Source organism: Schistocerca piceifrons, chromosome 1 (assembly GCF_021461385.2).
Source record: "Schistocerca piceifrons isolate TAMUIC-IGC-003096 chromosome 1, iqSchPice1.1, whole genome shotgun sequence".
In the NCBI taxonomy this organism is placed as follows: Eukaryota; Metazoa; Arthropoda; class Insecta; order Orthoptera; family Acrididae; genus Schistocerca; species Schistocerca piceifrons.
The window spans coordinates 655442377-655464047 of record NC_060138.1 but is presented as its reverse complement, the minus strand read 5'-3'; the positions used below and the strand labels follow the sequence as shown (position 1 = coordinate 655464047).

General features: G+C 40.3%; 1 pseudogene; it reads left to right on the top strand.

Moving 5' to 3' along the window:
• The first annotated feature begins 15962 nt into the window (after positions 1 to 15962).
• Positions 15963 to 16079, top strand: LOC124726942 (annotated as a pseudogene).
• Positions 16080 to 21671: the final 5592 nt, after the last annotated feature.

The following is a 21671-nucleotide window of genomic DNA, read 5'->3' as shown; positions in this document are numbered from 1 at the left end:
CACACGAACATTTTTAAAACTGTGGAAACACGTGTGACACCACCATAACATCAAATAAAATCACAGATTCAACTTACAATGTGATAGTTTAATAGCCAAATGTCCCACGTTGATCAGAGGGGACATCACATCTAAGACGTAAATGCATACTGGTGAAAATACACCATACTAGAATAAAAAAAATTCTCAGTAAATAGAGGTCCGCAAACGAACCGTTCGAGAGATAATTGCAACTTTGTGATTACCAGCACCACTGACTTGATTCTGTGTAAACGTCGTTCCAGTAAGGAAAAGGTCATAATACTGCACATCATTAAGAAAAATTATCAGAGGTACTTTGGTAGAAACGCAGGTGTCTCGAATGAACACAACCACTACATGACTGCACTTCTAGCTACAGGTGTTCAAAGTGTCGTCCTCGTACCCGAATGCAAGCCTGTGCATGTTAACCGGAGTGGTGTACACTACTTCCTATCGGTGCGTTAGATCTCGTCTCACCATATCAACAAAATGTGCTGGAGCTACATCATGTATACATCACTTTCTCTAACGCTCGTCTAAGCGAACATCTTCATGCAATCTTGCAAGATGATGCCGTAGAAACCGAAGGTAATTCCGTCCATTGAGTTTCTTTGGTAATGTGTGCAGCCCGGTAAGACTATCACCTTGTATCCCTAACCATATATTCAATGAGAAACGTCGCTGATGTGGAGACTCGTACGCAGTATGTTGGTTTGAGCCTAGGTGACTCCAATTGTGAGAATTGTTTTAATTAGACGCACCATCAGGAGTGAACGCTGTTTCGTCTGTAAATGAAATGTTATTGTCAAAAATAGGGTTGCCTACAGCTTGTTGTAGCATCCACTGACAGAACACTGGTCTAGGACCAAAGTCCGCCTCACTAGGATACGGGTATATTGCATTGCGACACATTATTCCCCAAACACATCTGTGGCTGGTTCCAGGAATTCGTGTGGGTGGTCTTCTTGTCGAGATTCCTGGCGAGTGTTTGACTGTTTCCAGCACCACACCTTCAACAACAGGTATAATTCCTGTAGGTCTGCCCGCTTCCGCAGCATATTCAAAGCTCCCAGTTTCTCGGAGGTGTTTAAACGTTCGACTCTTGGGGCGCCTTCAGGCGCTGTATGCTTCTTGATATAAGCGTGTAGCCTCCCGCGCATTGCTGTTAGCTCTACCACATACGAAATGCATGTCTACATACTCCTCGTTACTGTGAAGTTCCATGTTACCACCAACACTCGCACAATGCAACTGACGCTCTGCAAACAACTGACATGTGTGGTACTCTGTGTACTGACTGTACTGTCGTATCCATTCTGTTTTCAATTCCACGCCTTGAAAATGTAAACAAAGACCATACCACGGATCAGCATGCGGCGCGTACACAGAATCACGCCAGTAGTCACAAATACAGCAATAAACCCCCAAACGGTTCGTTTGTGGACTTATGTTTGCTGAGAATTTTTTGCTTCTAGTATCGTTTACGTTCTGCTGTATGTGTTTACACCATTAATTATGAAACACCATGTATATCTGGTTGTACGAGGGCTATCCACAAAGTACATTACGTTTTCGTTTGTGTCCGTTAGGGGCGGGGCTAGCGCGGCCATCTTGGTGTCATGGCATTCCGCTGCTCAGTCGGCATCATGCCGTGCTAGTGAGAGGTTTGTGCTGTACTCCGTTGAGTTACTGTGACAATTTGAAATGTCAGCGTTAATTGAAAATGCTGCGAAGTGTGAAGTGCGTGCTGTAATAAGGTTTCTGACTGCAAAAAACTGTACACCGATAGAAATCTATCGGCAGCTTTGTGAATTGTATGGGGACAACATAATCACTAAAGGTGGAGTGCGTCAATGGGTCATAAAATTTAAAAATGGCCGAACTAACGTTCACGACGAAGAGCGAAGTGGAAGACCCAGCATAGTGACTGCCGAACTTGTCGAAAAAGTTGATGCCGCGGTCCGTGAAAACCGTAATTTCACAATAACGGAACTCTCTATATGAGTTTTCCACAAATTTCACGAAGTTTGTTGCACGAAATCATTTCCGAAAAGCTTGGTTACCACAAGTTTTGTGCAAGATGGATACCAAAAATCTTGACATAGATTCACAAAAATCAGCGAATGGCTGCAGCGTTAACGTTTTTGGACGCTTACGAGGAAGATGGCGACTCATTACTCGATTGCATCGTTACTGGTGACGAAACATGGGTTAAGCATGTGAAATGCGAGACAAAATTGCAGTCAATGCAGTGGGGGCACACAAATTCCCCCCAAAAACCCAAGAAATGCGTGCAGACAATGTCGGCAAGGAAGGTGATGGCGACTGTCTTTTGGGACAGAAAAGGTGTGATTTTTGTGGATTTCCTGGAAAGAGGCATTACAATAAACTCTCAAAGGTATTGCCAAACTCTGCACAAACTCAGAAGAGCAATACAAAACAAGCGCAGGTGAAAGTTGGGCTCAAAGATCTTGCTGATTCACGACAAAGGCCGGGCCCACACGGCAAATGCCACTCGTGAAGTTCTCGAATCTTTTAAGTGGGAGTTGTTTCCTCATCCGCCGTACAGTCCAGATCTGGCACCGAGCGACTTCCACTTATTCCCAGCAATGAAAAAGTGGTTGGCTATGCAGCGTTTTGATGACGACGCACAGCTGCAAGAAGAGGTAACCACGTGGTTGAAGGCGCAGGCGGCCGAATTTTACGACGAAGGAATTTCCAAGCTCGTCCATCGCTACGATAAGTGCCTTAATTTAATGGCAAGTATGTAGAAAAGTAGTATTTAAGTGTGGCTTTCATCTGTATATAATAAAAAAAATTTCCAATACTTTATTTATTTTTAATTCCAAAACGTAATGTACTTTGTGGATAGCCCTCGTATATAGCAGCGCAATTATATATGAAATGGAGTAAATTGGTTGTGTAAAGTTTACATAAACTCTGGCCAATTACATTCTGAGATTAAACAACGAGATATATCATTTCTTGTTGAGCGAGACAGAGCCCCATCAATATACACTGTTGCACAGTGTAATAGTCTTACTAAACATGTTCAAAATTTTGCTAAAATTGTAACGGGAGAGCTCAGAACAGAAGAAGTTAACACTGAGCTGGTGTGTCAATCGTTATATCAACACGTCTTACCGTCGATGCAACAGACTTCGGAACACAACAGACAGAAGCGTAAGCATCACTGTGCTACTTAATAAGGCACTGTGAGGTGACACCATGTAACTTCATTGACTTAGGCTACCAGAAAAAAACGAGTTCAGTGATCTAGAAGCATTACTGAAACTACCACAGTGAGGCAAGGAGCGTTGACAGGACCGATAATTGATGACAAATGCGCTCATACAGTATCCAGAGCCACTATGTCACAGAAGCAGGCTCAGTCTGTTAAACAGAGAGTATTTCAGAGCTCAAGAACATATTCTGTCATAACGCCATTTTGTCTCTATCGCTATAGACAGAGACAATAACAGTGCGATGAGTTGCAGTGAAAAAATTACATAATGATCGATGATGGCCAGAATGCCACTTGCTTGAGCTACAGTAGTCCCTCCCATGCCAGAGGAGCCTGTCCGGGGAAAGAGACGTGGCTCTCACCGTTCTCACTCATAAAACTTCATGATGGCCGATTCAGAGACGAGTAATATGAGAGCGCCTTCATGGGGTTATGTGCTGTCTGATCCCTCCTCACAGGGGGAGCTGGGACAGCTGCGTTGAGGTAAGTTACCGAACAACAACATCTTTACCTTGCTGAAACACGACGGTACATTTCAAGTACTGAACGACCTGGCCAACGAGATATCATACAAGGTTCTTCGAAAGTATCTGAGGGACAATCGTGGTTAACAGGAAACAATGAAATGTATTCTGAGTACACCAATCGCGTGCCGCCTGGGCGTGGGCAGGTCAGCCGCCGTTACGAGAAATCCGCCACGTCCAGGATTAGAGAGAGAGGGCGGCACAACACACACCAGACTTGACAAACACACCTGATTGGACGTATATTAGGTTTTATAGTAATTAGTAGAATGTAGATATATGATAGTAGTTAACAAAAAGATATCTTGGACCAGCCCAGTGCCAGGGGCACGCTCACCGGGATTAGTTCGGTGGGCGAGGCCATCACAAAGTAGGTTTTTACCTGAATGGCATACCTGTAACACTACAGCTAGTGTAGAGGTTTAGTTCTGGTAGCTTCATTAAAATTGTAGTACGTTCATGTTAGTGATAACGTAGCTTGCCCATTGTAGTTAGATCACCAGCAGTGCTTGTAGTTTAATGTAAATTAGCTGCAACATTTATTGTAATAGCACTAAGACCCTCTAATTACATTAGGTAGTGGGTTATCATGTATGATGAAAGACTAAGTAATAAAGAATTTTTTTAAAAAATGTAGATACTTCCTGCAGTTCAGTTCAGTGTCAACGTTGTCGTGACTCAATATAAATAGGTATCACACCGTCTTTAGGATGACATTAATAGAAGCCTGAGAAGTGGTGGTTTCTTCCACTCTGCTTCATTACAGTCTTTCACATGCAAATATTTTACCTCCTCTACGTTTTTAGGAATATTTTACAGAAATCAAAGCTACAGACAATTGTTAGTAAACTCAGACATAGAAAATATGATAAATACACACGTATGTAGACTTTTACCTAGCACCGTTCGTTTTTCTGAGAATAAAGAATGTTGTTAACAGAAACTAGTTGGTTACTAAACACAATATACAGCTCGCCGTGTAGTAAAATTGACAAAGACTCTTACAGTGCTGTAGTACTGTCACATTGAAATCGCAATGGAGTCCAAAACCGATGTCAGGGCCGTCAGTAAAGTTCATCGCTTTGCAGTGAAGCTATTTTTATTACTGACACCAAGTACAGGCGGAATTGCACTGACCACCTGAACGGGAAGTGAAGCTATTTCTACAAACATCGAATATTCAAGAGTGCACAAATACTACAAACGTAAGATATTCCGAGAACCTTTTAAAAATGCTAATGTCAGAGAAAGAATGTACGCTGGTCGTCGGGTTTGAACTGGCGAGTATCAGCATGCTAGACGGGCACGCTGTCCACAACGTCAGCTGGCTGCATTGCTCCCTCTCCTGGACTAACAGTGACGCGCTGTTTCTGAACTCATTCGACCCGATAACAGCACTGTGGACCTATATCTAGCCAATGGACCTTTGCATAGCCGCGCTGGCGGATCCTCGTGTTATTGTCGTATTGTTACATCCTCTTCACTATGATGACCATTGAAGATAACTCATACTGTCAAAGATTTGCGATCTTCGAATTGTACCTCTGGACTGCGGTAGGGCTTCATTCGGTGGATATGGGCGATGTCTCTGCCATTTTGTCTTCTAGAAGAAGGGTCAACAACAAGCTAAATTCCGTCGTTTGGTAGAAGACTTTATGAAAACAATAGTAACAAATACACAATGTAAAAGAAAATCGCTGTCTTTCGTTGTGGTTGGTGATTCCACGCAAAAGAATTTTTCTTGTTTCCATTCGGAATCACACTAGAATTTTCATACACAACGTGCATTTAAGAACAACTACACTGCCGGAAGACGACGTTGACTTCGATCCGATAATAGCATATGCCACCTGGGGATGGCAGATCTACTGCTAATGGTTTCAACGTCGTCCGCCAACAGATAGCTTAGTGGTACAGCGTCCAGAGTGCCATCTATGTCTACCCTTTAATAGGGAATGCTAGGCCCAGAAGGCTCAGTGGGGTGCAAATTTGTGGAGCAAGTATGCAACCAAGTCACAGAGACGCATTCATCATTCCCACAGCCTACTGAGCGAGTTTGAACGGGATCGACTTGTAGACTTCCGCGTGGCTCGATGGTCCTTTCGAGGAATTGCTACACAAGGTGGACGTGATGCATCAGTTGTGCAACAGTGTTCGTATCAGTGGTCACGTGAACATTCTAACACTTATAGAGGTGGTTCTGGACGTCCACGCAGCTCAAACGCGCACCGTATTTCAAGGGCAGCAGTGGCAGATCGTACCGCAGCACAGATAAGAGGTCTTGTGAACCCAGGCGTGTCAACACGAACTGTTGCAAACTAGATAATAGTAGCGGGACTACGGGCATGCACACCTCTTGCACATCTGGAACCGGGAGACCGCTACGGTCACAGGTTCGAATCCTGCTCGGGCATGGATGTGTGTGATGTTCTTAGGTTAGTTAGGTTTAAGCAGTTCTAAGTTCTAGCGGATTGATGACCTCAGCAGTTAGGTCCTATAGTGCTCAGAGCCATTTGAACCATTTTTGAACATCTTGCACATCTTACACTCCGACCACAGCATTGACATGCACGGCTCGATTGGTGCCGTCAGACGACCACTTGTGAGATGGATTCGCGCGAAGTGGTCTTCAGCGATGAAAGCAAATTCTGCCTGCATGGAACTGATGATCATTTGTACGAACGACGTAGACCTGGTGAGTGCTATCTTGTAAGGTGCATTCGTCCAAGACACACTGGCCACGCCCCAGGACTTGTGGTCTGGGATGTGGTGAGCTACAACCCTTCTTCACCTTCGATGTTTCTGGATGGGACGTTAACCAGCACTAAATACGTGCAGAATGTTGTAAGACCCGTTATTTTGTCGTTCTTGCACCAGGAAAGCGATATGTTGTTCCAACAGGATAATGCTCGCCCACACACTGCAAACAGTTGTGGCATGCACGTAGTATTTCGCAGCCGCGCTTCCAATTAATTGGATATTATTTTCAGTGCTACTTTAATGTGTTTTTCATTTTGCTCTTCAAATTGTGCTTTTCTGTGTTATCGTGTGAAATATTGTGACAATTATGGCGTGTGAAAAACCTAACACTAGGCTGCAAAGTAAGTTGAGAAATGACAATGAAGACGAGAGTAGTGTGTTAGCGCCACCGTGTAATGAATTAACAAATATTCAGATTAGTAATCTGGTAACTGTGCATAGGGAAATGGAGCAGGAAGCAAATAATGGTGTAGACAGTGAAACAATTAGTGAACAGGAAGCATTATCGATCGATCGGTCGGCAACAGCTCGCCTCAGGAATCCGAAATGACAGGACACAATCTTGCAAATACTGTAGATTCAGGTTTTGGGTCCTCACCGTTTTCTCAAATAAGTCAAGACACATTTTCTGCTTGTCAAAATGTGAATGTTGCCGGTGCAAATGCACTGCCGAAAAACATAGAGGAGCAGATTTCAGACACTAATACATTATTATTGCAATTAATGCAACAAATGAAACAAAATCAGAGACAAACACAGCAACAGTTAGACACGATGGAACAAAATCAGAGACAAACACAGCAACAGCTTCAAAAGTTACTCAATGGAACGAACGCTTGAACAAACACGTGAAGGTTTAACTGCTGAGTTACTTAAAATCGAATCGAAATGTCAAAAAGTCTGTAATGGCGTAAAAACACAAATTTGTGCTCATTTTCAACCTATTTTTTCGCGTCATGAAAATGCATTGCAGAATCACGAAGCAGCCATAAAAGAACTGCAAACTATTGTTCATGAAAATTACGACGCCTTGCAAGCTAAAATTGACTCAGTTGCATCTACCGATTCGGTTACGCAACTTGCAAAAACTCAGGAAAACTTAAAAGACACAATAGATACGATTTCAACACAAATGGACACTCTGAAACTTGGTTCAGAAAAACACACAGAGGAAATAATTTCACTAACGGATAAAGTAGCCGAACTTTCAGGTCAGTTCACTAACTTATCTACAAAGGTAGATGATGATCTGAATGACACAATACCTGTAGCCTTCACGGACACTGAAGAGTATGAACAAATCAGGAAATTCAAACAAAATCAAAATCAAATCAATACACAGTACAAAAGAGAAATCCGGGAAGTACAAGATCAGTTGGCACAAGTAATACAAGAATTACATTTTTCAGAGGACACTCGCGCTCCAATACGGGAAGAGTGACATAGAAATACGGAACAGCCACAAAATAATAACACAGGGCACTTCGGAAATTATGAAAGAAATTGGCAAGGTACACCGAATATTGAGACTGAACCGCCGGAACGAAGTAACAATGACCGATATGCACTCGCCGACATGATGATTTTGACTATAAGCCGTTCATTACTACACGTAAATTCAAAACATTTAAGAATTCTGGCAACGACATTTATCCACAACCACGGCTTCATCAATTCTCTCATTGTTTTCCTCCCAACTGGTCATTGGGGTACAGATTAGAATTTATGTGTGGCTACTTAGAGAATGAAACAGCTGTAAGAATGCGATCGGTCATTAACGATTGTCACAGTCAAGGGGAATTTTATCATGCCTTCCTCTCAGCATATTGGTCTCAAGCTACTCAAGACCGCGTAAAACATAGCATCATGATGACGAAACACTTTGAACAATCTGAATTTTCCAGTCTTGTGAAATATTTTGAAGACATGTTGCAGAAAAATCAGTATCTGTCAAACCCATACAGCCCCTCAGAACTCATCCGCATTTGCTTAATCAAATTACCTGAACATTTACGACATAATATTTTGGCAGGACGTTGCAAAGACGACATTGAAGCTTTTCAGGGACTGTTACAAGAATTGGAAATTGACACTGACAATCGCGGAACGCGAAAACAGGAACGCAATAATTACAGGTCACATCCGTCACAATTCCGCGATGACAGAAATAACAACTGGACACGACAAGGCTATTCTCACAACGCAAATCGTGACCAAAACAGATACCGCCCGTATGACAACCGTTGGCAGAGTAGTAATAATTACAGGGAAAGATCACCTCTCCCCAGTAATGACTATGACAGAGACAATCAGAGAAACAGACAACATGGGAACCAAAATAATTATTATCAAGGGAGACAGAATAACTTCAGACGCAACGGTCCACCGCGCAGTTACGATTCCGGGAGAAATTCTCCACCACATGACCGACAAACAAGAAACTATGGAAACTACCGACATAACGACAGACCTGAATTTCATCAGAACTGGCGGGATTCAAACAGGGCAGGACCCTCTCGGCAAGGTGAATTTGTAGAAGTTAGGTCTCCTAATGCCAACAACGATGCGCGCCAACAAAGAGACAGTAGGCAATGACTCACACCGCTGGCAGCCACAATACGTACTTACGAAGCTGACGACGTAGCTGCCGTGACTAGTAATTACGTAAAAATGGAAGACATTAGGGACATCTTACTCCAGGAACACGATGTAAAACAGAACAACATTGCATATCCTGTAATTCACATTAGAGTAAATGACGTAAAATTTACGGCACTACTTGACTCTGGCAGTCCCATTTCAATAATTAATGAAACAGCTTTTAGCAAATGCAACAAATCGAACGATTGCCCCACACTTCCTTTACGTAAGATTAAATTACAGGGTGCAATTTTTGAAAAAAAGTGTAGATGTACGCGAGCAAACCAACTTAGAATTCCTTTGTCAAAGCTACAGCTTCTCTATGAACTTTCTTGTTGTTCCGTTACTGTCGACGCAAATTATATTGGGAGTAGACTTTTTGAATGAATACAAAGCAATCTTAAACTTTCACGATGCTGAAATAAGTTTAGAGAAAGAAGGTAAGTCAATAGCTTTGAAAGTTGAAGATTGGCTCTCAAACCATGACGAGGAAATTAATCGGCTTTCTCTCCTATTAGACAACAGTTGGGAATTTTCGACGGAACTTGACACTAACAATCACTCTGCAAGTATTGATAGGGATGATATCGACGGCGTATTTGATACTAATGAGTTAATTCAGAATAAAATTCAAACAATTGAGAATTGTAATGACACTGATAGGCAGGACCTTATTGAGATTTTACAAGCACATTCCACAGTTTTTACTCTTAAAACAGGAACAATCAAGGGATTTCAATACCAATTTCGTGTTCGTGAGTATACTAAATTTTGTGTTAGACCATACGTAATTCCGGCACATTATAGGGACCGTGTTAGAACAGAAATACAACCTATGCTTGACGAGGGCATTATTGAGCCTGCAGTAAGCTCTTACAACAGTCCATTACATGTTGTTGAGAAGAAAAATGGATCGATCAGGCTTGTCTTAGATTCGAGACAAATCAATACTATCATCATTCCTGAAACAGACAGGCCGCAAACGTTGGAAGAACTTCTTCAAAATTTTAGTAGTGTAAAAGTGTTGTCTTCCATTGATCTCTTTTATCAGATCGAACTTCATCCAGAATGTAGAAAATACACAACTTTCCTTTGTTTCGGCGGTTGTTATCAATTTCGGAAACTTCCTTTTGGTTTCAACATTTCTTCGGCTGCATTCATTCGTGGGCTAAATTCCATTTTACCTGAGTTCTTAAAACGTCAGATCACCTTATATGTGGACGATATTCTAATAGCAGAAGCCTCATGGGAAGAACATAATCGCATCCTCAACAGTTGTTACGTATTTTTGCAGAATCTGGAATTACAGTTAACTTGGAAAAGTCTGAATTCCGTAGGTCAAAGGTGAAGTTTTTGGGACAAATTATTTCTTCTGAAGGCATTCAGCCGGATCCTGAAAAGTTAGAAGCAATTAGAGCCATTCCAGCTCCATCCACACAAAGGAAGTCCGCAGTTTTCTAGGTCTCGTAAATTTTTACGGTCGTTTTCTGAATATGCAAATTCTAGTTACACCAAAACTTGGTTCTCTCACTGGAAAAAATACTATTTGGAACTGGGTCGAACAGGCACAGTTCTTTGAAAGAAGCGCTACTTAATGCGCCAATACTAGCTCATCCAGATTTGTCACAAGATTTCTGCCTTAGCATGGGTTCTTCTAAAGTCGGTCTTGGTGCCCATTTATTTCAAGAAGCCATAGAAAATGACACTACTGTTTAGAAAACCATTGCTTTTGCTAGCCGAGTGCTAACAAGACCTGAAAAAATTATTCCGTTACTGAATTAGAAGCTTTAGCTATCGTTTGGGCATTTAACAAATTCCGTTTCTTTCTTTCTGGTAAGCACGTAAAAGTATACAGCGATCATCGTGCATTACAATTTCTTATGTCTTCAAAATTAAATCATGACAGGTTAAAACGTTGGGCATTGTTTCTGCAAGAATTCCGCTTCACAATAGTCTACATTCCCGGCAAGGAGAACATTGTTGCGGACGCACTGTCACGCGCACCGGCTGGGCTTGAGAAAAGTAACACAGAAGGCAACCTCGAGAAAAATTTCAGTATTCTTTATATTCAGAAAGTCGCCTTTGAAAACTTCATCACCACATCTTTAAAGGACATTGCTCATGAACAAGATAAAGATCCGATTTGGAAAGACATCAAAATTAAATGACATGAAAAGACACATACACAGATTCGGCATTATTATCTGGTTAGAAACAACATACTCTTCAAACGCTGCACTGTTGATGACAAGCTATGGGTACTTTGCATTCCAGACGATTTTGTTAATAAGCTCATTTGGTACATTCATTTCAGCTATGCACATTTTGGTGCACCAAAATATTAACATATTCTTCGGACGACTTGTTATTTTAACAATATGGAAAAGAGAATTCGAAGAGTCTTGTCTATTTGTAAACTTTGTCGAAAAGCTAAACCATCTACCATCTTACATCGTGCTCCGTTGTTTCCTATCATTCCTTCTAAATTAAAAGAATTTGCTGCTGTTGATCTCTTGGGACTCCTTGTCAGACCATCGAATGGATTTTCGTACGTTCTCGTCGCTGTTGAACTTACTTCAAAATTTGTTTCTTTCACACTGTTACGTAAAGCCACTGGACGGTTTGTATCCAACGCCTTTGTTAAAAATTTCTTACGTGAAGTTGGACACGTTAGTAAAGCCATTTCAGGTAAAGGACCGCAATTCAGATCTGCTGTTTGGTCACGCATGCTTCGGAATCATAAAATCAAACCTGTTTTTATTTCATTGTACTCACCACATTGTAACCCGTCTGAACGGATTATGAAAGAAATTAATAAGCTTTGCAGACTTTATTGTCACAGAAAGCATCAGTATTGGGACAGATATTTACACTTATTTCAAAATGTGCTGAATGAAACGCCTCATGACTCCACTGCTTTACCACCTATTCTTGTACTGAAGAATGGAGGGACTGAAGAATGGAGAACCACCGAACAGAATCAGAGAGCTTGTACCTTTTCCGAATACACGTAAACTTCGACACAAAGACATAATTGATTTGGCTACTAAAAATATAAATTCTGCTGCAGACAAAAGGAGAAAACTACACGGAAAAGCAAATGCAAAGAAATTATATGTTGGTCAGAAAGTTCTCATTAAAGCTCATTCATTGTCACATAAGAAGAAACAGTTGAGTCGCAAATTCTTTCTGATTTACAATGGACCTTACAGAATCCGACGTATACCGCATGATAATTGCGTTGAAGTTGAAACTCTGCGTCCTAGGAAGAGTAAAGGATTGCACCACATTTCACATGTTAAACCGTTTATTGAGAGATAATCTGCTTTTTAACTTAGTCTTTGCTATAAAATTTTTCACTTCACGTTACTAGTACGCTTTGTCACACTTAGAAACTGTTAACATGCAACAATGTTTTGAAGTTAACTATCCAGTCTAGAACCTAGCGAACATATTTAGACAGTAATTATGAATGCATTTTTATAGTTAACAGACAACACAGTGTTATTGTGTGTGTAGATTCTTGCTTGTTGGCTGCACGATTATGTAACGACTATAAGGCTTACATACTTAGAATATATACCAGTACTTCAAATGAGATTTTATTGCGACATTTTGGTTTACTTGAAAATACATTATGGATTTAAAGAGCTTTCTGAGAGATACCAAATGACACAGTGGTTAGTTTATTTGACAGCTACACGATTATATCACGATGCTACTAATGAGTGACACAATTTATATTATTGCTTTTGCGCTGTATCTGTTTTATATCTGCACAGTTTTTCTGAATTCTTCTGGAAAGTAAAACATGTTTTAGTAGTAACTTTTGTGGTATAGCTACAATGAGACAGCCTTTTCCGTAGCACAACAATACGTTACAGTACAGTACTTACTTCATCACGGCAATAAGCGTAATAACTACGATATCTATACGTATAGCATTTCACTTTGTTTATTACGAGGTAAGTACATTGGCTTCTACAGAACTTTGCTTACGGACGACGATAACTACGACACTCGGCACATTTTTTACCCATAAGTAATGACAGAGATTATCTTAAAACAAGTCGCACAGTTAAGCGCTACAGTACAAGTATTTGAGTGATTAATTTTGTACTTAAAACATTTTTTTTAAGATTTTGGAATTACGATACAAAGGGTTACACGCCTACTTTGTGTATTAAGTGTGTAGCGAGCGCTAGGAGTGCTAGCTAATATGGTATTTGCTTATACAACTTTACACATCGGTACCATATTTCTCTAACACAGAATTGCACAGTTATCTGATTATTTAACAGAGAAACAAACATTTTTTTACTACGTCAGTGACACATGTATATGCAATTACACAGCTGGATAACTTCACACTTATGAAATTGTATTTTGTCTGTACTTTGTGAACTGTTCATATTTTTACAGAACCATTGTGACACTATGAGAGCTTTGAGTGATGTATTTGTTATGGGATCATGATTTTTAAGGTACGTTTGAGGTAGATGACACTATTGAAATGAGCAGAAATTTTTTTTTAGGTTTCGAAATTATTGCAGAAAGCTACGACGTTTTTGAGATTTGGCTGAGGTTTTATGATGTTATTATTACGATGACGATGTGTATTATGCTGTTGAGATCTGTTTATGATCAATAAGATGATTCTATCGTATATGAGGAATGTGATTACGTGTTTATATGTATATGAATAATGAATAGAAGCTAGGGACTCTGGTTTGTGAACAAGGATGTTGGAAGCCAAGAAACGTACTTTTAAGAGTTATGACTTGTGTGTCCATGCGTGAATGTATCACAACACTGCTATTCATGAGATTTCGTTTCTACTCATTTCTACTGTAATTTTTTCGATCTGTGAAATTTTTTTATAAGAGACTGTCACTGTGTTGTAAACTGCTGTTGTAAATACTTCGGTAAGAAAGCTAAGTGACCTTGACGTAATGCATTGTGGGCTCCCAGCTGCGCCAGAAGCCTGGAGAAAAAGCCATTAGGTGGAGAGAAAAGAGGCCATTAACATCGCTATTGACATTCCTTTGTAGAAAACATCGCACATATGACACACTATTACTTGGAAACATATGATTATACTGTGGAGCATGTACTTTGTGCTACTTACTGAAATTCTTATGAACTGGTGGGAAATTTTCTTACATCTGCACACCTAATTATGACAAGTGTCTTTCTATGAGAGTTGAGAGAATCTCTACTGACTTATGAAATGCCACATGGCTATTGAATGATGTTTTTATGTTTTGCTTTACATAGCTGCTTATTATATTTCATATCTGGTTTCCAGCTGTGTTACAGCATTGGTTTTATAAAATAAAATTAAATGCATTTGCTAATGTGAACACTTTCTGTCAACAGATCTGTTAAATAATAATTTTATGATCCACATTCTTAAAAAAAGGAGCACTTTGAAATTAAGATCAATAACAAGGGACTAATAGCAGTAACTAATAACAGTAATAACAGTAACTTTTCAAGTACTTGGTAAATTTTTTGTAGAATAAGTTGTTGTGGTGCACCACTTTAATGACATAGACATTAAGATGTGAATAGACATTTCCCTTATCTGCATTGTTGTCTTTAGTGTACTATTTTTTATGCTTTTGTCATGTTTAGATTTAAGTTATTGCATTTGCTGCTGCTGTGTGCCAGGCATAGTGCTACTGAATTTCACTTTGTATTACTCTGTTAAACCAGTTTTACTACTGATTTATTTTTCTTGTTTGCTGCACAGTGCCTTACATTACTTGTAATATTGAATTGCTTTGCTAATTTAGATATACTGCTGCTTGCTTTGCCAAATTGCATTTTTTTGTCATTGCTGTTTGTGTTAATTTGTTATGTGCTGCTGCATTGCCTCATCCCTTGGTATATATATATCTGAGCTCAGTAGAGTTAAGTTAGTTTAAGAGGGGTTAGACTGTATAAGAAACTAACTATGAAGAATAGGGAAAGAATGCATTGAGAAGTTATATGAAAAAGATTTGGGCAAAAATGAGTACTGTACAATGAGAAATATTTATTTTGAAAGAGGATATGAACAAAACAATAGGGTTTGGGGACAACAGGGTTAGATAGGATTTTTTTTGGGTTGGACTGCAGTACCAAATGTTACACTGAAAACGAACCCTGTCGATTCCTTTTGTGTTATTCCGCTATGTGTTTGTGTACCATTGTGTATTTGTGTTTTTCCTGTCTTTATGTGTTTATTTAATAAGATTTATGTTGTAGAATTTTTCTAGTAGTAAGCTACATTCACTTGATCACGAATACTGTTATCCTGAAATATAATTTGCATTAATAATATGTTATTTACTTTGTAAAAATGTTTAGACATTATTTTCGAAAGCTATTCTGATCTTTTATGTATTTACTTACGTCATAATTCCTGTAAGACTGATGTATATGTTATTTCGATTCTTTTGTAAACCCTGTATTACTACAAACGTTATCTGTATTGTTATGTTCTTTAATGGTGTATTTTGTACCTTTGTAATTTTATTCTCATGTTATAAAATTGTAATTGACACCAGTTCATCAAATTAAGTAACTTGTAAGCATTCATTACAGTGCACACATTTCTCTTGGTCATAGTATATGCACAATATATGAGAAGTTGGGACTGTTAGTGTTTGCACATGTGTTAAAAATTCAGCAAGGGACTGGTTAACAGCATTGCTGGTTCTAAGGACAAGTCCAAACACTTTGTGAGTGCACAAGTGGTGGTTTATGGACTTGCTATATTGTCTGTGGGCAACGGCCTTGCCACAGTGGATACACCGGTTCCCGTGAGATCACCGAAGTTAAGCGCTGTCGGGCGTGGCCGGCACTTGGATGGGTGACCATCCAGCTGCCATGTGCTGTTGCCATTTTCGGGGTGCACTCAGCCTCGTGATGCCAATTGAGGAGCTACTCGACCGAATAGTAGCGGCTCTGGTCAAAGAAAACCATCATAACGACCAGGAGAGCGGTGTGCTGACCACACACCCCTCCTATCCGCATCCTCAACCGAGGATGACACGGCGGTCGGACGGTCCCGATGGGCCACTTGTGGCCTGAAGAAGGAGTGCTATATTGTCTGCAAGACTGTTTGATGGTGATTGTGCACCAACACAGTCGCAACAGATGCCTGCTGGCCATCTCTACAAGGACTACTGTGGGCCTGCACCTTCGGTGGCCCACCAATACCATTATTTCTATAAGGACTGCAGTGGGTCTACACCTTCGATGGCCCACAAATACCATTATTTCTACAAGAACTGCAGTGGCTCTGCACTTCTGGTGGCCCACCAATACCATAATCTCTACCAGGACTAAAGGTGTGTCTGCTTTGTGATCACCTACCTACCAATATTCTTTAAAACTTCGACTGACTCTGCTGTAGGTTTGCTCTGCTGTGGCCCATTACCTGTCTGCATGTCAAGAGTCAGCACTGTCTTTCCGTTGGAAGGACAACACTACTTCTTCAAGACTGCATGGAAATCCACTACTTCCGTGTGCATTTTCTTTTTCTGCTCAGACTTTGTTGTTGTTGTTGTTGTTGTGGTCTTCAGTCCTGAGACTGGTTTGATGCAGCTCTCCATGCTTCCCTATCCTGTGCAAGCTTCTTCATCTCCCAGTACCTACTGCAACCTACATCCTTCTGAATCTGCTTGGTGTATTCATCTCTCGGTCTCCCTCTACGATTTTTACGCTCCATGCTGCCCTCCAATACTAAATTGGTGATCCCTTGATGCCTCGGAACATGTCCTACCTACCGAGCCCTTCTTCTAGTCAAGTTGTGCCACAAACTTCTCTTCTCCCCAATCCTATTCAATACTTCCTCATTAGTTATGTGATCTACCCATCTAATCTTCAGCATTATTCTGTAGCACCACATTTCGAAAGCTTCTATTCTCTTCTTGTCTAAACTATTTATCGTCCATGTTTCACTTCCATACATGGCTACACTCCATACAAATACTTTCAGAAACGACTTCCTGACACTTAAATCTATACTTGATGTTAACAAATTTCTCTTCTTCAGAAATGCTTTCCTTGCCATTGCTAATCTACATTTTATGTCCTCTCTACTTCAACCATCATCAGTTATTTTCCCCCCAAATAGCAAAACTCCTTTACTACTTTAAGTGTCTCATTTCCTAACCTAATTCCCTCAGCATCACCCGACTTAATTCGACTACATTCCATTATGCTCGTTTTGCTTTTGTTGATGTTCATCTTATATCCTCCTTTCAAGACACTATCCATTCTGTTCAACTGCTCTTCCAAGTCCTTTGCTGTCTCTGATAGAATTACAATGTCATCGGCGAACCTCGAAGTTTTTATTTCTTCTCCATGGATTTTAATACCTACTCCGAATTTTTCTTTTGTTTCCTTCACTGCTTGCTCAATATACAGATTGAATAACATCGGGGAGAGGCTACAACCCTGTCTCACGCCCTTCCCAACCACTGCTTCCTTCTGATGTCCCTAGACTCTTATAACTGCCATCTGGTTTCTGTACAAATTGTAAATAGCCTTTCGCTCCCTGTATTTTACCCCTGCCACCTTCAGAATTTGAAAGAGAGTATTCCAGTAACCATTGTCAAAAGCTTTCTCTAATCTACAAATGCTAGAAACGTAGGTATGCCTTTCCTTAATCTAGCTTCTAAGATAAGTCGTAGGGTCAGTATTGCCTCACGTGTTCCAGTGTTTCTACGGGATCCAAACTGATCTTCCCCGAGGTTGGCTTCTACTAGTAAGTCCATTCGTCTGTAAAGAATGGCCCTGACTGACAATAACCTATACCTATCATGAATCACTTACCTCACAAAAATCTTCGTTACTCGAACTACTCAATACAGCGAGAGCCAATACTGCCGGCTAAATAAAAGATTCTAACTACTGAAGGCACTAACTACTGATAGGCATAGTTAGCAAATGAAAGATTTTGATAGAGAACAAACAATGTATTTACCTTAATAGTATCCAAAAGTCATTATATATATATATATATATATATATATATATATATATATATATAAAATCAGTTCATGACATCTAGTCTTACAGATTTACTCTCTGTGATGGACACACGTCCAGATCAACTACTCTCAAAACTCCATCTCACTCCCCACATTCACCACTGCTGGCGGCTCACCTCCAACTGCGCAATGCTATGCGCTGTTCACATCGAACTGCCCAACACTACAATAGCGAATATTCCAACAATGCCAATCAGCCAAAGACTTCACACAGCACAGTCAGTGATTTTCATATAGAGCGCTACGTGGCGTTACCAACATAAAAACCTAAACAGCCTACTTACGTAGCCCCCATGCTCCCCACAAAAAATTTTACAAATTGTTTTGGGCAGTGGCCAATAGAGGTTTGAAAAAATTTTTCATAATTACAGTAACAAAGATATCAAATGCACACACTTATTGATGCACTGTTGGTCAAAAGCAAAACTTGTTCTCATAAAGACAGTCCTGATCATTCATCACAGTAGTAATTGCATTGCACAAAGTCTGATAACAGAAAAAATATTTAATTTAATTGATGAAAGGAGAAAATATAAAACTGCAGTGAATGAAGCAGGCAAAAAGGAATACAAACGTCTCAAAAATGAGATCGACATGAAGTGCAAAATGGCTAATCAGGGATGGCTAGATGACAAATGTGTGTATATAGAGGCTTATTTCACTAGGGGTAAGATAGATACTGCCTACAGGAAAATTATAGAAACGTTTGGAGAAAAGAGAGCCACCTGTATGAATATGAAGAGCTCAGATGGAAACCCAGTTCTAAGCAAAGAAGGGAAAGCAGAACGGTGGAAAGAGTATATAGAGGGTCTATACAAGGGCGATGTACTTGAGGTCAATATTATGGAAATGGAAGAGGATGTAGATGAAGATGAAATGGGAGATCCGATACTGCGTGAAGAGTTTGACAGAGTACTGAAAGACCTGAGTAGAAACAAGGCCCCGGGAGTAGACAACATTCCATTAGAACTACTGACATCCTTGGGAGAGCCAGTCCTGACAAAACTCTACCATCTGGTGAGCAAGATGTATGAGACAGGCGAAATACCCTCAGACTTAAAGAAGAATATAATAATTCCAATCCCGAAGAAAGCAGGTGTTGACAGATGTGAAAATTACCGAACAATCAGTTTAATAAGTCACGGTTGCAAAATACTAACGCGAATTCCTTACATACGAATGGAAAAACTGGTAGAAGACGACCTCGTGGAAGATCAGTTTGGATTCCGTAGAAATATTGGAACTCGTGCAGCAATACTGACCCTACGACTTATCGTAGAAGAAAGATTAAGGAAAGGCAAACCTACGTTTCTAGCATTTGTAGACTTAGAGAAAGCTTTTGAGAATGTTGACAGGAATACTCTCTTTCAAATTCTGAAGGTGGCAGGTTTAAAATACAGGGAGCGAAAGGCTATTTACAATTTGTACAAAAACCAGATGGCAGTTATAAGAGTCGAGGGGCATGAAAGGGAAGCAGTGGCTGGGAAGGGACTGAGACAGTGTTGTAGCCTATCCACGATGTTATTCAATCTGTATATTGAGCAAGCAGTGAAGGAAACAAAAGAAAAATTCGGAGTAGGTATTGAAATCCATGGAGAAGAAATAAAAACTTTGAGGTTCGCCGATGACATTGTCATTCTGTCAGAGACAGCAAAGGACTTGGAAGAGCAGTTGAACGGAATAGACAGTGTCTTGAAAGGATGGCATAAGATGAACATCAACAGAAGCAAAACGAGGATAATGGAATGTAGTTTATCAAATCTGGTGATGCTGAGGGAATTAGATTAGGAAATGAGACACTTAAAGTAGTAAAGGAGTTTTTCTATTTGGGGAGCAAAATAACTGATGATGGTCGAAGTAGAGAGGATATAAAATGTAGACTGGCAATGGAAAGGAAAGCGTTTCTAATGAATAGAAATTTGTTAACATCGAGTATTGATTTAAGTGTCAGGAAGTCGCTTCTGAAAGTATTTGTATGGAGCGTAGCCATGTATGGAAGTGAAACATGGACGATAAATAGTTTGGACAAGAAGAGAATAGAAGCTTTCGAAATGTGGTGCTACAGAAGAATGCTGAAGATCAAATGGGTAGATCATATAACTAATGAGGAGGTATTGAAAAGGATTGGGGAGAAGAGAAGTCTGTGGCACAACTTGACTAGAAGAGGGGATCGGTTGGTAGGACATGTTCTGAGGCATCAAGGGATCACCAATTTAGTATTGGAGGGCAGCGTGGAGGGTAAAACTCGTAGAGGGAGACCAATACACTAAACAGATTCAGAAGGATGTAGGTTGCAGTAGATACTGGGAGATGAAGAAACTTGCACAGATAGAGTAGCATGGAGAGTTGCATCAAACCAGTCTCTGGACTGAAGACCACAACAACAACAACAACAACAACAACAACAACAACAGTACATCATCTGACATTGCGGTCTACTTGATGGGACAACGCGGGCGGGGATCTGAGAGGGACTGAGTACTCCCTGAAATGGGGTGTGAATCAAACACACACGCCATGGTCGTGGCCCTCTCCAAGCAGGACTACCGATGGAGCGTGCGTACCTCGGCAGTGGGAGGCAAACCGCTGCACTGGGGTGTTGCTAACTTATACATCGAGCTGTTGCAGCGTGCTCTACAGCCTTGAGTCCGCTGTTAGATTCAACGGATTCCTCTCTGGATTCAGTAGCCACCAGCCGTCGCAGAAGACACGGCAACCATTTTTATTCTGAATAAGAAATGGAATAATCTTGAATACTATTTGGTTGCGTCTAACAACGCCATTCAGGTCCTCAGTCTGCATCCTGACAGAAAAGTAGGGGTTTCCAGCCCTGCAGGGGGCGACTTCTACGTGACAAGTGTGAGATCGTAGTTACAAGTGCCAAAGAAACTATAATTATTATAACATGTTTATGAAAGCTGATGTGCTGGATACGGACGGGTGCTGCACATGCATCCTGACGCTGTGAACAAGAAAAACGTTGAACACTGTCACCAAATGATGTCTGGTAATGGCCATTTGTTTTTTATTCTTCACAGTTAAAGCCTATTAGCTCCAGAACTAAAGTAAGTCATACAACAAACATACTTGTATCTAGTTAAAAGAGTACTTAATAAATATTACTACTTGCTAAATATTAATATTAACAGAAAAACTAACATTACAAAAAAGGAAAAAAGAGAAAAGAAAAATACATCCTACCGCGACGAAACTACCATGACGAACTAATGTAATTTTTCAGTGTAAGAAGGTTATTTCAACAGGACCATCTCTCTTTCGTTTCCTTCAAAACTATGAAACAGGCCCCTAACTCAAGTATTAAAGTGCTATGATGCTACACTGATGAACTCCTGTTTTAACATACTGGGATCTAATAACCAGTTCCCAAGATATTATTGGGCCCAGTCATTTATTACTCCACTAAGTGACTGAAGC